General features: G+C 46.7%; 4 non-coding genes across 4 annotated transcripts; all 4 read left to right on the top strand.

Annotated features, from left to right (window-relative positions):
• The first annotated feature begins 2,830 nt into the window (after window positions 1–2,830).
• Trnan-guu (transfer RNA asparagine (anticodon GUU)) lies at window positions 2,831–2,904 on the top strand. Its single transcript has one exon. It is a non-coding gene; the product is annotated as a tRNA-Asn (tRNA).
• Window positions 2,905–2,992: 88 nt separating this feature from the next.
• Trnan-guu (transfer RNA asparagine (anticodon GUU)) lies at window positions 2,993–3,066 on the top strand. The gene has a single exon. It is a non-coding gene; the product is annotated as a tRNA-Asn (tRNA).
• Window positions 3,067–3,317: 251 nt separating this feature from the next.
• Window positions 3,318–3,391, top strand: Trnan-guu (transfer RNA asparagine (anticodon GUU)). The gene has a single exon. It is a non-coding gene; the product is annotated as a tRNA-Asn (tRNA).
• A 1,436-nt stretch (window positions 3,392–4,827) lies between these two features.
• Window positions 4,828–4,901, top strand: Trnan-guu (transfer RNA asparagine (anticodon GUU)). The gene has a single exon. It is a non-coding gene; the product is annotated as a tRNA-Asn (tRNA).
• Window positions 4,902–14,215: the final 9,314 nt, after the last annotated feature.

The raw sequence follows: 14,215 nt of genomic DNA, 5'->3' as shown, positions 1-14,215 counted from the left end.
GCTGATTATGAGGCACGCCGTAGTAGAGGATTACGGAAATTTGGACCACCTGGGGTTCTTTAACGTGCACCTAAATCTAAGTACACGGGTGTTTTCGCATTTCGCCCCCATCGAAATGCGGCCGCCGTGGCCGGGATTCGATCCCGCGACCTCGTGCCCAACACCATAGCCACTGAGCAACCACGGCGGGTGATATACGGAATATCAAACAGCAACTTGAACTGCATGACGAGGAACGTTATCGCGGCGCGATTGTTCGTGCTAGAGCCGAGTCCTTTGCTGTGGGGGAGACACCCACAAAAAGGACGCTTGGACTGGAAAAGTCGCACGCACGACGCAATCAGATTGACGTGATCGAAGCAAGCGGTCACGAAGTTACAGGTACCGATAGCATAGCACGTGTGTTCTTTCAGCACTATGAGAATCTATTTGCACATAGGCAGGTAGACCTGGAACGCTTTAAAACGAAGTTTTTAGCACGCATGCCCCAACTGAGTAATGAAACGAAAGCTGCATTAGAAGCGCCTATAACTGTTTTTGAAGTAGAACGCGCGATTGATAACTTGAATCCCGGCAAGTCGCCTGGCCCTGATGGGCTTTGCGCTGCGTGGTACAAGCGGTTTAAAAAGGAATTGTCAGAAGTACTCGTAGCAGTTTTCAACGAAGCGTACGAAGGAAAGGTATTACCACCGTCGTTCAGTGAATCCCACACGGTGCTGATTCCGAAGTCAGAGGATGAGGACAAGCTGAAGCAAGTAACATCATATAGACCAATAGCACTCACAAATGTGGACTACAAGGTTTTAATGAAAGTTCTAGCTGCTAGACTTCAGACAGCTATTAAAGACATAGTCGGTGCGCACCAAACATGTGGAATTACGGTCGCAATATAGCCACGAATGTTCACAAGATGCGGTCCGTTCTAGAGTGTTGCGATTCCCTGGAAGCTTGTGTGGCCGTACTCCAGTTGGACCTGGAGTCGGCCACACAATTGTGTAGCGCGTGTTATTTTGTTTACCATATTAGAACACATTAATGTCGGGTCCATCATCATGGACGGTGTAGCTCTGGCGTATCAGAATTGCTCTACCAGACTAATTATTAACAAGCTGCCCCATAAGTCCACTTCTGTTCTGCATTTATATTGAAACGTTATGTTTGTCAGTACTTGAAAATAATTCTATTACCGGTTTTCGTTTACAATCATCAGAGGTGAAATTGCTCGCATATGCAGATGATGTTGCAGTGTGTTGTATCGATTATGAAAGCATCGAAGAGTCCATTAGAGCTGTCAAAGTTTTCAGCGACGTTACAGGAAGTCGGGTAAACTGGGGAAAGTGCCTGGAATTTTGGCGCGGAGTGTGGCCGTCGACGCCGGACATTTTTGCCAACGTCGTGTGGCAGAGGATGCCTGTGAAGTACCTCGGTGTGCCATTTCAGTACTACAAAAATAATAATGACTACTGGCAGCAACAAGCAGACCTCTTACGTGAAAAGGCGAATGCTTGGAGGGCTAATTATCTCTCCATGTTTGCGAGGGCTACCGTGTGTAACATGTTTTTTGTGGCTAAATTATGGTATGTGATGCAAGTTATGTACTGTTATAGGGTAAATGTGCAAAAATTGCATAGGGCTTTTGCGATCTTTGTGTGGGGGTCTACCTGGGAAAGGTGCAGTCGCACAAACTTGTTCAGGAGAGTAAAATGTGGGGGGCTTGGACTGGCACATCTCTTTCTCAAACAGTTAGTGAACCGGTTTTTCTTTTTTCGCGAGATATGCGACCCATTCCTGCAAACGGTGTGCCAGGCAAGATTAGGGCGACTGTCACCCGACTATGTTATTGGCACCCATGTCATGGCGGGTACGGTGCAGGGTTACTTTCTGGAAGTAGTATCAAGTGTGCGATTTCTGTCGTTCGGTTTTCTAATGATAATTTGTATTCTGTTACAAAGAGAAAATTGTATAAAGACATATGTGACATAGTGTTGCCAATTCCCTTGTACAGGGCCATATACAGTGCAGGCCAGGGTCAGAATGTCCTGAAAAGAGTTAAAAGAATGCAAGTAGCGCCAAGTGTGAAATCTTTCTTTTTCAAACTGCATACCGGGACGCTACCAGTGAGAACTTTCCTGGAGGAGCGTGGGTTTTATATGCCCTGGGGTTCTCACTGTTTTATTTGCAAACAACCGGAAACCATCGATCACGTTTTTCTTCACTGTTGGGAGGGGGTCTCTTTTTGGGATGTGTTGCAGCGGACAATGAAAAAAGAATTCCCGCTAGATACGCACGGTATCAGGTACCTTGCAATAGACAACGAAGGAGTAGCTTTTGATCTGATTATGTTGACTGGTCTGCACAGTATATGGCGCTCACGAATGGCTGGCTTCTGCTGTGAACCAGATAGAAGACCGGCAAGGCTGTACTTTCGAGAGAGCATGGCTCGTTCAATAGAAGTAGAAAAAACAAAAGAATGTGTTTCCCCCTGGATTGCCAGCGTGGAACCCTTGGCTACACTAAAAGAATTTTAAATGACATCGCCAGTCACCACGTGACTGACGGCATTATGTGCATTACAATAACAACCTTATTGTAACCTTGTTTTGACGTCTCATTTGTGATGTGTGCTACGTGTTGTGTTGTCGAAAAACCGGCAATAAAGAAAAAAAAAGCCTCCGTGGCGCAATCGGATAGCGCGTTCGGCAGTTAACCGAAAGTTTGGCGGTTCGAGCCCTCCCGGGGGCGAAGCTTCTCCTTTTTGATGCTTTTTTGCTGTATTTATTCTGGTAGATTTTCTGTAGCGTGTGCGTGGTGGGGAGAGCGCAGAGCAGCCGCCTCCGTGGCGCAATCGGATAGCGCGTTCGGCTGTTAACCGAAAGGTTGGAGGTTCGAGCCCTCCCGGGGGCGAAGCTTCTCCTTTTTGATGCTTTTTTGCTGTATTTATTCTGGTAGATTTTCTGTAGCGTGTGCGTGGTGGGGAGACTGCAGAGCAGCCGCCTCCGTAGCGCAATCGGATAGCGCATTCGGCTGTTAACCGAAAGGTTGGAGGTTCGAGCCCTCCCGGGGGCGAAGCTTCTCCTTTTTGATGCTTTTTTTGCTGTATTTATTCTGGTAGATTTTCTGTAGCGTGTGCGTGGTGGGGAGAGCGCACAGCAGCCGCCTCCGTGGCGCAATCGGATAGCGCGTTCGGCTGTTAAGCGAAAGGTTGGAGGTTCGAGCCCTCCCGGCGGCGAAGCTTCTCCTTTTTGATGCTTTTTTGCTGTATTTATTCTGGTAGATTTTCTGTAGCGTGTGCGTGGTGGGGAGAGTTCACAGCAGACGCCTCCGTGGCGCAATCGGATAGCGCGTTCGGCTGTTAACCGAAAGGTTGGAGGTTCGAGCCCTCCCGGCGGCGAGGCTTAATTAATTCTCCTTTTTGATGATTTTTTGCTGTATTTATTCTGGTAGAATTTTTGTAGCGTGTGCGTGGTGGGGAGAGCGCAGAGCAGCCGCCTCCGTGGCGCAAATTTTGCGTTTCAGCTGGAGCCCAGATAAATTGGGATAAAAGTTATGGCTTCTGGCATGGGAGTTGGAAAGACACGCCGGAGACGTTTTCTCGATTGAATTGGTCAAAGTTGCCTACACAGTACCTGGGGGTGCCTCTCGGAAGTTACCGTGAGGCCGAACCTTACTGGCTCGACCAAGCTTCGAGAGCAAAGGAAAAGGCTGACGGTTGGAGAGGAAAGCAATTGTCAATGTTTTCTAGAGCCACTGTTTGCAACCTCTCTTTAGTTTCTAAGATATGGTATGTTATGAATGTGTTGTGTGCTGCGCGGGTAAGCGTGCAAAAAATTCACCGCATTTTCGCTACTTTCATTTGGGCCTCTACCTGGGAGAGGACGAGTCGAACAAACTTGTTTCTCCCGGTCAAGAAAGGTGGGCTTGGTCTAGTTCACTTGTTTTTGCGACAAATTGTGTCACGCTTTGTGTTTCTGCGGGATCAAAATGATCTCTTTCTTCGAACAATAGTACAAGTACGGCTGGGCAGACTTCTTCCGGGATTCGTTGTTTCGTCGGCTCAAAACATGCCGGGAACTGTGAAAGGATACCTGCGTGAAGTGGTGATGTCATATAGGATGTTAAATGTGCGTTTCTCACAGCAGTATCTGACCACCGTTACAAAGAAAAAATTGTACAGAGATCTTGTGGACACGATGCTCCCCGTACCTTTGTACCGCTCGCCACACCGTGGAGGCCCCGGACAGGACGTGCTAAAAAGAGTGAAGAAAATGCCAGTACGGCCATCAACTAAGTCCTTCTTCTTCCAATTACATTCAAACACACTTCCCGTTAAGACCTGGCTTCATAGCAAGGGTATTTTCATCCCCGGGAACACCAACTGCTTTTTATGTAAAAAACCAGAAACAATAGAACATGTTTTCCTAGATTGCTGGGACCCGATCTTTCACTGGGACGTTCTGCAGAGAACGCTGAAGAAGCAGTTGCCCCTGGACCCGTATGGGATACGGTTTTTGCCTATAGATACCTCAGAGCAAGTACCGTATGACCTCATTATGGTCCTGGGCCTCCACGCTATGTGGAAAACTCGCATGCAATTTGAACATGCAGACTTGGTTGTTATACCGGTACGAGAACATTTCATTGAGAGTGTTGTTTACGTGAGAGACGCTTACAAATCACTGGCTGATCCACCACAATGGATGCATGTACTCGATGAACTGGTGTCACTGAAAAGATTTTAGTGCTGTGTTGGCCAAAGTGTGGCTGGCAAGTTTTATCATTTGTAACCCTTGATTTTGTACGTCGACGACGGCAATAAAGAAAAAAAAAGCCTCCGTGGCGCAATCGGATAGCGCGTTCGGCTGTTAACCGAAAGGTTGGAGGTTCGAGCCCTCCCGGGGGCGAAGCTTCTCCTTTTTGATGCTTTTTTGCTGTATTTATTCTGGTAGATTTTCTGTAGCGTGTGCGTGGTGGGGAGAGCGCAGAGCAGCCGCCTCCGTGGCGCAATGGATTCCACTTCCGGACACCGTAGCGAACGGTCACGGAATGTTTCGCTCCCAAGGGGCGGTTACAGCGGCCCAGCAGGGCCGCGGTATCAGGCTTACGGAAACGTCTTCAGAGGATTATCAGCTTGTTTTGCCTCAGCTGCCATCAGGTACGACCGTGTGTAATACCATGTTTTTGCATGGTGATTTGAAGGCCCAGCCTTATCGTGTTGAACATTTTCGCGATGCGCTTGACCGCTATAAGCTTATGACGGAGGTGGTAGCCCTAGGGGCCTATCAGATAAACCATGTTTGGGCCATAACATTCAAGGACGATGTCGGGAAAAGGAAGCTTTTGTCGGCGAAGGCCTTTAGCGTTAAGGAACATCGCTGCGTCGCGATTGACCCTTGCAAGCAGGGCATCAGAATGAAGCTTTAGTGGCTGCTTCACACGACCCCCGACGAAGACATCAGAGCAGCCCTGGCTCCATTCGGCACTGTGACCGAAATATCCAGGGAGAGGTGGCGAGTACCCGGTTGCGGAGACAAAGGCTCTCGCACGCTACTTGTATCCCTACGCTTAAAGGCTGGTATGACCATGGAAGACATCCCGCATCAGCTACTAGTATCAGGAGACCATGCACTCGTGATCGTGCCAGGCAGACCTCCGCTCTGCCTCCGGTGCCGTGGCACCGGCAATATACGGCGTGAGTGCCGTGTGCCACGTTGTGGGCTCTGTCGTCGTTTTGGCCACGAAGAGACCCAATGCGTGCGAAGCTACGCTAACGTGACTGGGCCGGGCCGGAGCGACGCCTTCGACGAGCACCTGATGGACCAGGCAGACGCGGAAGAGACTGCTGGAGGGGGTGGTGACCCACAAGGCAAGCAAGAGAAGCCAGTGGTCTCGGCTAGCGACAAGTGCCAACCTACCAAGGGCAGCAGTGAGGTTAAGGACAGCGAAGCGCAAGGTCAACCGGCTGCGGAAAATGCGATGGTGTATGAAAGCGCAGACAATGCGGTGGATACCGAGGGCGTTCTACGTCAGGGCAACCCTATCGCGGCCGTATACTCAAAGAGTCTTTCGAGAAAAACGACCATCGCGGTTTCAAAGAGGCCCCGGCAAGTCACCGACGTGGAAGGCACGCTTGAGCAAGACGACGGTGGTAGCAACGAAGGGCCGCCCTCGAAGGCTTCCTTTTTCCGCCGGTATACGCTTAAGCCCAAACTAAACGTTCCGACAGACAGGAGGCAGACGCCGGCAGTTCCCCCAGACGGACGCCAAACGCCGGCGGTTCCCCCAGACGGACGGCAAACGCCGGCGGTTCCCTCGGACGGGCGGCAGACGCTGGCAGTTCCCCCAGACAAGCAGACAACGCCGACAGTTCCTCCGCAGTAGCGGGGTACTGTTCTCGTAGAACGCTAAGTTGTGACTCGGGTTTTCGGAACGTTCGAGGTCAATGATGTGTGCCGAAGAGCGAGACGTCGTGGCTTCGTCACATGCGACGGAGCTTATAAGAGTGCAGAGAATATCTGTAAGTTGCACTACCTTTGCTTCCATAAAGTTATTCTGTTATCGCTTGCTCTTCTCTTTCCATGGCAAATAATCTTGGGCTAGCATTACGTATTGGCACGCTTAACGTACGCGGGTTAACGGCCAGACGGCGACAAGCCCAATCAAGTCGCCTGATGCTAGAAAATGACATAGATGTTCTTGCGGTTCAAGAAACTAAAACTGAAAACGAAGAGCAAACGGACAAAATGGCCGATATTTTTGAATTGCGTTATAGCATTTGTGTTTGCCATGCGGTAGGCAAGGCCGGTGGCTGTCTTTTATTTTTGCGTAATTCAATAGGGATTGTTGAACAAAGTGTAATGACGGCCCAAGATGGGCGATTGGTACTGTGCGACTTCTCTTTAAATGATGTGGGTTGGCGAATTATCTGTGTGTACGCTCCGAACAAAGTTTGTGATAGGAAAATATGTTTTGACTATGTTGAGACACTTCTGGAATGTGAAAGAAATGTCGTCGTTCTCGGATACTCTAATTGTGTGTGCATGTCCGAAGATAGGGTGCCGAATACTGTAGTACGCGATAAAAGTGCCCATAAACTCAACGCAATCATGGCAGGCTATGATTTAGTAGACGTGGGAAACGCTTTAAGCGGAAACACAGTTCTTTTTACTCATTTTCAAGGTAAGAGTCATGCTCGACTAGACCGTCTATATGTATCAGAAAGCCTCGCGCGCACGGTCACTAGCTACACAGTAAAGCATGTGAGCTTCAGTGACCACAGCCTGGTAACCTGTACAGTGGGCGAGAAGCTTAGAGGGTCTAACTTTAACTGGGAACTTTGGAAAATGAGTGGCACAGTCTTAAGTGATGAATGGTTCGTAAAAACTGTAAAGGAAAAAATTGATGGAATGCAAATGGATGTCACATCAAACTATGCTGAGCTATGGGAGCAGTTGAGGTGAAAATGAGTGCTATCGACAGGGCTTGCGTGATACGTCATAAAGCTAAACAAAGAGAGAAAGAGCTACAAAACATGCTGGATTACTTTCTAAACGCGGAGTGCACCGTGCCGGGATTTTTTTCTATGCAGATACGAGAAATTAAATACGAACTTGAAACGCTGGACGCCGAAACTTATCAAGGGGCTGCGATAAGAACACGAGCCGAGCGATTGTGGCTCGGAGAAACGCCAACTAAGCGGGCTCTCAGTGACGAAAAGAGCTACGCTTCCAAGAACATAATGAAAGAAATGTGGTTTAACGACGCAATGTCTAAAGACCAAGAAGTCATTGAGAAAGCTTTCGTTGAACACTACCGAGCTTTGCTGGGTAGGCAGGTGCCCGTTACGGCAGAGTTTGTAAATACTTTTCTAACGCTTCTGGCGAAACTAGAAGATGAAATTAAAGAGGGACTCGAGAGGCCAATCATGGCCAAAGAAATTAAAGAAGCCATGGAAGACTTGAGTAAAGGAAAAGCGCCTGGACCTGACGGCCTAGGAGCTTCATTCTATAAAACTTTCAAGGCGGAAATAGCTGAGTTACTTTACTGTGTTGTTGCGGAAGCTCATGAAACTAAGCACTTGCTGCCATCATTCAGGAAAAGTCATGTCGTACTTATACCGAAATCCAATGAAGTGGTAAAGCTGCAATTCGTTAATGGATACAGGCCTATAAGCCTCACGAACGTGGATTATAAGATCTACATGAAAGTGCTTGGAAAAAGACTACAGATAGTTATCAAGTTAATAGTAGGTCCTCACCAAACATGTGGTATCAGAAAAAGGACATTAATGTCGAATATTCACGTCGCTAGGAGTATATTGGAGTGTGGCGATGCAAACCTCGAATGTGTAGCAATGGTTCAATTAGACTTAGAAAAAGCTTTCGACAGGGTTGCTCACAGCATACTCCATGCAGTGTTAGAACACATCAATGTAGGAAAAGTGATTCAGGACGGAGTAGCCATGGCCTATGAGAAGTGTTCTGCTCACCTGGTAATCAACAAAAGAATTAGTGAAAATATACCAGTGTTATCCAGTGTGCGCCAGGTGTGCCGTTTGTCTCCTTTACTTTTCGCAATTTTTCTTGAACCTTTCTGTTTGAAGGTACGGGAAAACGAAAATATTCGCGGCTACCGTCTTTTAACACAAGAGGTAAAAATATTAGCTTACGCAGATGACATCGCACTTTTTTGCATTGATCAAGAGAGCATTCGGGAGGCAGTCAAGGATGCAAGAAGGTTTTGCGCTCTCACTGGCCCCCGTATTCACAAACGCACCTCGACTCGACCCTCCACTCGAAATGCTCCTCAAGGGTGGCTTTTCATTTCACAAATCGCCCTCCACTCGAACGCGCCTTGAGTGAAGGAAACCTCGAGCGTTTTACTCAAGAATCTCAAGGTAGCCCCACAGCTACCTTGAATCGCTCCTTGAGTGAAGTTAGTGCGCAAACATGGCTGCGTCGTGATCTGTCGCTCGCCTCGTCGGCTTTTTCAGTTGGACGCCAGTTGCCTCCGCAGCTTTTCTTTCGTTAACGATGCTGCGCATCTTCAAGGGCATCGTTTTACGGACTGGTGCAATCCTCTGGAGCGCTTCGGCAACGGAGTAATTCTACTGTGGCACCGAGACAGACCGGCCGTCCTGTCAAGAAGACTGCCAGCTAGTGCAGTGACCTGTCGTCTTATTCCGTGCATGAGCCAGTTGATGACCTGCATCCGTGTATTCTTCGTGCGAGTGCTCCGAAACTACTATCAGCGCCAGTGACGTGTTTCTCGCGCGGGATCAAACAAAGCAGCACCATTTGAAACGCTGCACGATACATAACTGCGGCGCACTTCGAGCCTATGAAAAGAAAACAACTGCGAAGATTCCTGCCGTTAGTGAGTGTATTGCCTGTGTGCTCGATGCTGGATGCTGGTCTGGCTGCGCGAGCGCCGGAATTCGCTCCGCCTGAGCGGTTTGTACTCGGGTGCATCACTTACTACGCTATTCCAAGGACGGCGTAGCGTACCACAGCAAGGCGAGCTTCTCTAAAAACGACCAGGTGCGTTCACTTTTCTGTTTCTCTATAATTTCATGCAGTTAGTTGCTGTAGGGAAACCAAAAAAGTATACTGTTTTTTCCGTGGGACGTGTGACAGTAGCTGTTATTTACAGTCGTTAGCAATAATTACGTGAGCCTTGCTTCAAAATATTTAGTTTAATTAGCCCATGCTTATGAACATTCAAGCCCAACGAGGAAGTGAGCAACCATGAAATGGTTTCCATAAGTATACCTGCACGTATACAGAGGGAATGTAATATTTTATTTCAATACAAAACATTGAATAACAATACAAGAGAGGATAGTTTTTGTACATCACATTATCTTTATTGTAATAAAAAAAGCATTAGCAGTTGACCCAGCTCCTAAACCCCAAACCGCTAGCAAGTGGTAGCAGATATATGTCACATATATTTGTTGTGCACATTCCAGCTATTAGTGAGTGCATTATGTAAGTGTTAGATTGGTGTATGTCGGTCTGGCTGTGCAAACGCCAAACCAACCTAAAACTGTATCTTTGCAAATATGAATGAAAACAGTCCGAGCTTATCAATGTAAAAAAAATCGGCTTCCTGAACACAATGAAAATATGTAATGAATGTATTTACTGCGAAAAGTAAACTCATGAAAACGAATACTGTACCTAAGCTAGTTTTTATGTGCGTTAACATCATTGTATGTTTATAACCAACCCCTTCTCTTATGCAGGACCCAGGCTGCCAACGCAACCACGCAGAGCAACTGTCTTTTCAAAGGTGCTGCGCTTGCGTTGGTGTACAAGCGGAGAAGAGTGGAGCTCCAGTTAATGTGTACTGCTGCACTGTAGTCGTTGTCGCACTATTTTGGCTAAAACATCGATCTCCTTTCTGACATCCTAACAGCTCAAACATCACCACTAAAGGCAGTTTTCATAAATCCTGCCTTCATAGGCACCTTGCAGCTTAATTCTGTATTTTTCATCCAGGTTTCTTTTCTTAAGCCATATTTAATAAAGCACTCTGTATTACTCTGTAAATAATTTCTTGTCAGTCCAAGTGTCAATCTCTGAAACAATAAATTAAAATTATCCTCGTCTTTTTGTGTTCTGATAGGATTGCAAAAAGAGCGTGGACTCTGATCCTACAAACACAAGCAGTAGCACTACTGACAAAGCTATTCTAGAATAAAACGCCATCCGTGTTCTAGACAGTAGACTAGCAGTGTTCTAGACAGTAGCATAATGTCGGGTGTGGCCACCCGACGGTATGCAGTGGTAAATTCTTACAGATTATACGCTGTTTCAGCTCCGTTTCTAACTTCAGCTTAAACATTAATTATCAAGGCCGGGACAATGAATTTGTTCCATTCGATGCGGATCACAGTTGGCTTCCATGGGGCTTGCAGAAGTTCAGTAATTGATCGAGGAACAGAGCATGTCTTGTGGGATCCCACAACAGGCCAAATGGTGATGCAGACTGTCATAATGGCGTTGCTGAAAATACAGTATAGAGCGCATTACTACCATGAGTTCCGCAAAGCTCAGAACAACCATTAAAATTATGGTATATTTCTGGATGCACACTTGCTCATGCAAAAGTAGCTTCAACATTCCACTAAATACTAAAGTGCTGCATTACAAATTGTGGGCAGTAAGAAAGCTCACGTCTCAGATGTAACACTTTATGGGCAACTCATGACTTCGCACATCATAATCATGACTATGCTCTTCAAAACGATAATATATGACTGTTGAAGAGGAATGAAATATGAGTTTGATTTCATTACTGCATAGCTGTTTCGTGTTTGCTGTTTTAAATAACCCGGCGTGCATTTCACCATTTTGTCAATGTGGCCAGACATAACATCAATATTATTAATGATAAGTATGAAAAATAAGCACAGACTAACTACCGGGCTGATCAGTCAAGTACTTCCGCAGCACCTAAGTTCTTTCAGGGAAGCGAGATGGTGCATTTCCATAGGCAGACACCGTATTTATCGATGCTTTCACGTCAGTTTAATGTCTTACCATGCAACACAGACGTTGATTTTTTTTCTATGAGCTGGTCTTTCCAAGGCCCACATCCTGCAGCAGAATACCAAAAATGATATGTACATAGGGCGTTCGCACGGCAAGTTCAGTGCAGCTAAGCAACTGAAAAGAAAAGACATAGCACAACTAAAAAAAAAAATGTGGGCGTTGCGTGAACTTGAAAGCACAGTTTATGGAACCTGCAGGAGATGCTATGACATAGCACATTGAAAGAGGTAAGACGAACAAACACTAATGCTGGTAATGAACTACTGAGAAGTGAATTTTCGGAAGAATAAAAGATTGCGGAGCGTATATGTGAAGTAAAGCAGCACTGGAAATGCAGGCATCAGTGCTGGTTCACTGACTATATGCGCTACAATTTGAACAAACCGACTAACCACCATGGCTTCTAAAATAAAGTACAGGACTGAAAAACATTTGTTTCCTTAAAACTGCCGGAGCTACGCACACAACGATATGCATTCTGCCACATGTATACTACAACTGCTTCTTCTCTACTGAAATATTTCCTACGCGTTAGCGGAATGATCATCGGATACAGTCGTGGAGCGGTGCCTTGTGCATTTATGTTTAAACAACTGAACCGATAACAGATTGTCGCGCCGAATCTCCCACAAGCTCCAATGCAAAAGAAAAAAGAAAAAGAAAAAAAAGGAACGTCTCGCGCAATCTTATGCTGCCTCGAATAGTCTGCTTCGGGTGCTAATGCCCGCAGCATGAGCAACTTGAGCCAGTCATGCTTGGATACATTGGCCATGTTTTATTGATAGCGCGGCGGCAACTTCACGAGAACCGCAACAGCGTAATATGCTTCCGTGCAGAAACTGCTCACTCACCCTTATTTTTTGTCCTGTTGCTTTCAGAAAGCTTTCAGCAGCACATGGTCTTGAAGTTAAACAAAGCTGCCCATCGGCAGTTCCATGCGTTGCAACCTTCGAAGTCAATCCGGCTCGATCACAGTACACACACGGACAAAATCATCCATAATAACCACGATTAACAACTGCAACGTGAACCGCAAATTAAGCACAAGGAAACAATGAGCAGCAGACAAGTGCGGGCGCAAATTTTCTTATTTCTCAGCCATGCGCCAAGCTCAGCTGCTGGGGTGCGATCGTTGCCAGACCTCAAACACAGCTCCCGCTTGATCTATCAGTCGAACGCTAACAGTGGCAGCGCTGCCGAGCTAAATTTGTGCATTGCGCCGTGTTGTCATTTGATAACGAAGCCAAATTAACGGAAACACATATCTGTCTTAAATAATTGGGCTTTTGCTAAGCGCATTTAAGAATAGCCTCGATATCAGACGCTTTTCTCGGTCGGTGCACTTCACTCGAGTCAAGGGCGCATTTTCAAGGCGTTCCTTGGCGGAGGAAAAGTGAAGTAGTGTTCATGAAACGCAAGGGCGCCTTGAGTGAAGGAACGCTCGTCGCCTCGACTTGACTGAGTCGAGGAGAAGCGCTGAGTGAAGGCGTGTTTAAGAATACGGGGGTGGGAGTGCCATAAGTTGGCAAAAAAGCTGAGGCTTCTGGCACGGTGATCGGGATAGCCGGCCTGCAATGGTCGAAACGATACCGTTCACTCATATGCCAGCCAGTTATCTTGGTGTTCCTTTAGAATACTATCGCGATACGACCACGCAATGGACCGAGCAAACAGAGCGGCTTAAAGCACAAACAACAAAGTGGGGTGGCAAGAATCTGTCAATATTCGCGAGAGACATGGTGTGCAAAGTGTTTCTTGTCGCCAAATGTTTTACATGTTACAAGTTTTATGTATGTCGCGAGTGTGTGTACAGAAGTTGCACAGGGTGTTTGCTATGTTCGTGTGGGGGTCCGGATGGGAGCGCACGAGGCGTCTGAATCTGTTTCATTCAGTGCAGAAAGGAGGTTTGGGGTTATCGCATTTGTTTTTTAAACAGATAGTGTCACCGTTCATATTCTAGCGAGACGAAAGCGATTGTTTTTTGTGGTGCGTTATCCAGACGCGATTAGGTGACGCCCTGCCAGAGTATGTAGTGACGTCATGTACTAGAAAAAAAGTAGTTGTCCGAGGTTTTTATGTTGGAAGTGATGAGTGCTTTGCGTCTTTTAAAAGCACACTTTTCTATGGAGTACCTTAGTACTGTCGCAAGAAAGCGATTATACAAGTATTTAATAAATATCATGTGTCCTGTGCCAATATACCGTGCAATATATGCACTGGAGCGAGAGCAGAACGTGTTGAAGCGTGTTAAAGGAATGCCAGTGAGACCAACAACAAAAACCTTTTTCTTCATGCTACACACTGGCACGCTTCTTGTCAAGCCATGGCTGCAGGAGAAAGGGATCTTTGTACCTTGGAGTGTCAATTGCCACATCTGTAAGAAACCGGAAACAATTGAGCAGATTTTTCTGGAGTGCTGGGACTCAGTCTTCCTTTGGGACATTCTACAAAGGACCATTAAGAAAGAATTCCCATTAACACCTTTTGGAATCCGGTTTTTACCTTTTGAAGAGACAGAAGGCGTGCCATGTGACATAGTGATGCCACTCTGCATGCACAGCGTGTGGAAAACTCGAATGGCGGCGCGAAATGAAGATGTACACGCAAAACGGGCGAGAGAATATTTTATAGAAAACATCTTGTTTATTCGCGAAGTCTAT

The sequence above is a fragment of the Dermacentor silvarum genome, chromosome 1 (assembly GCF_013339745.2).
Source record: "Dermacentor silvarum isolate Dsil-2018 chromosome 1, BIME_Dsil_1.4, whole genome shotgun sequence".
NCBI lineage: Eukaryota > Metazoa > Arthropoda > Arachnida > Ixodida > Ixodidae > Dermacentor > Dermacentor silvarum.
Note: the sequence above shows the minus strand (reverse complement) of the source record. Positions and strands in the feature narration are given on the sequence as shown.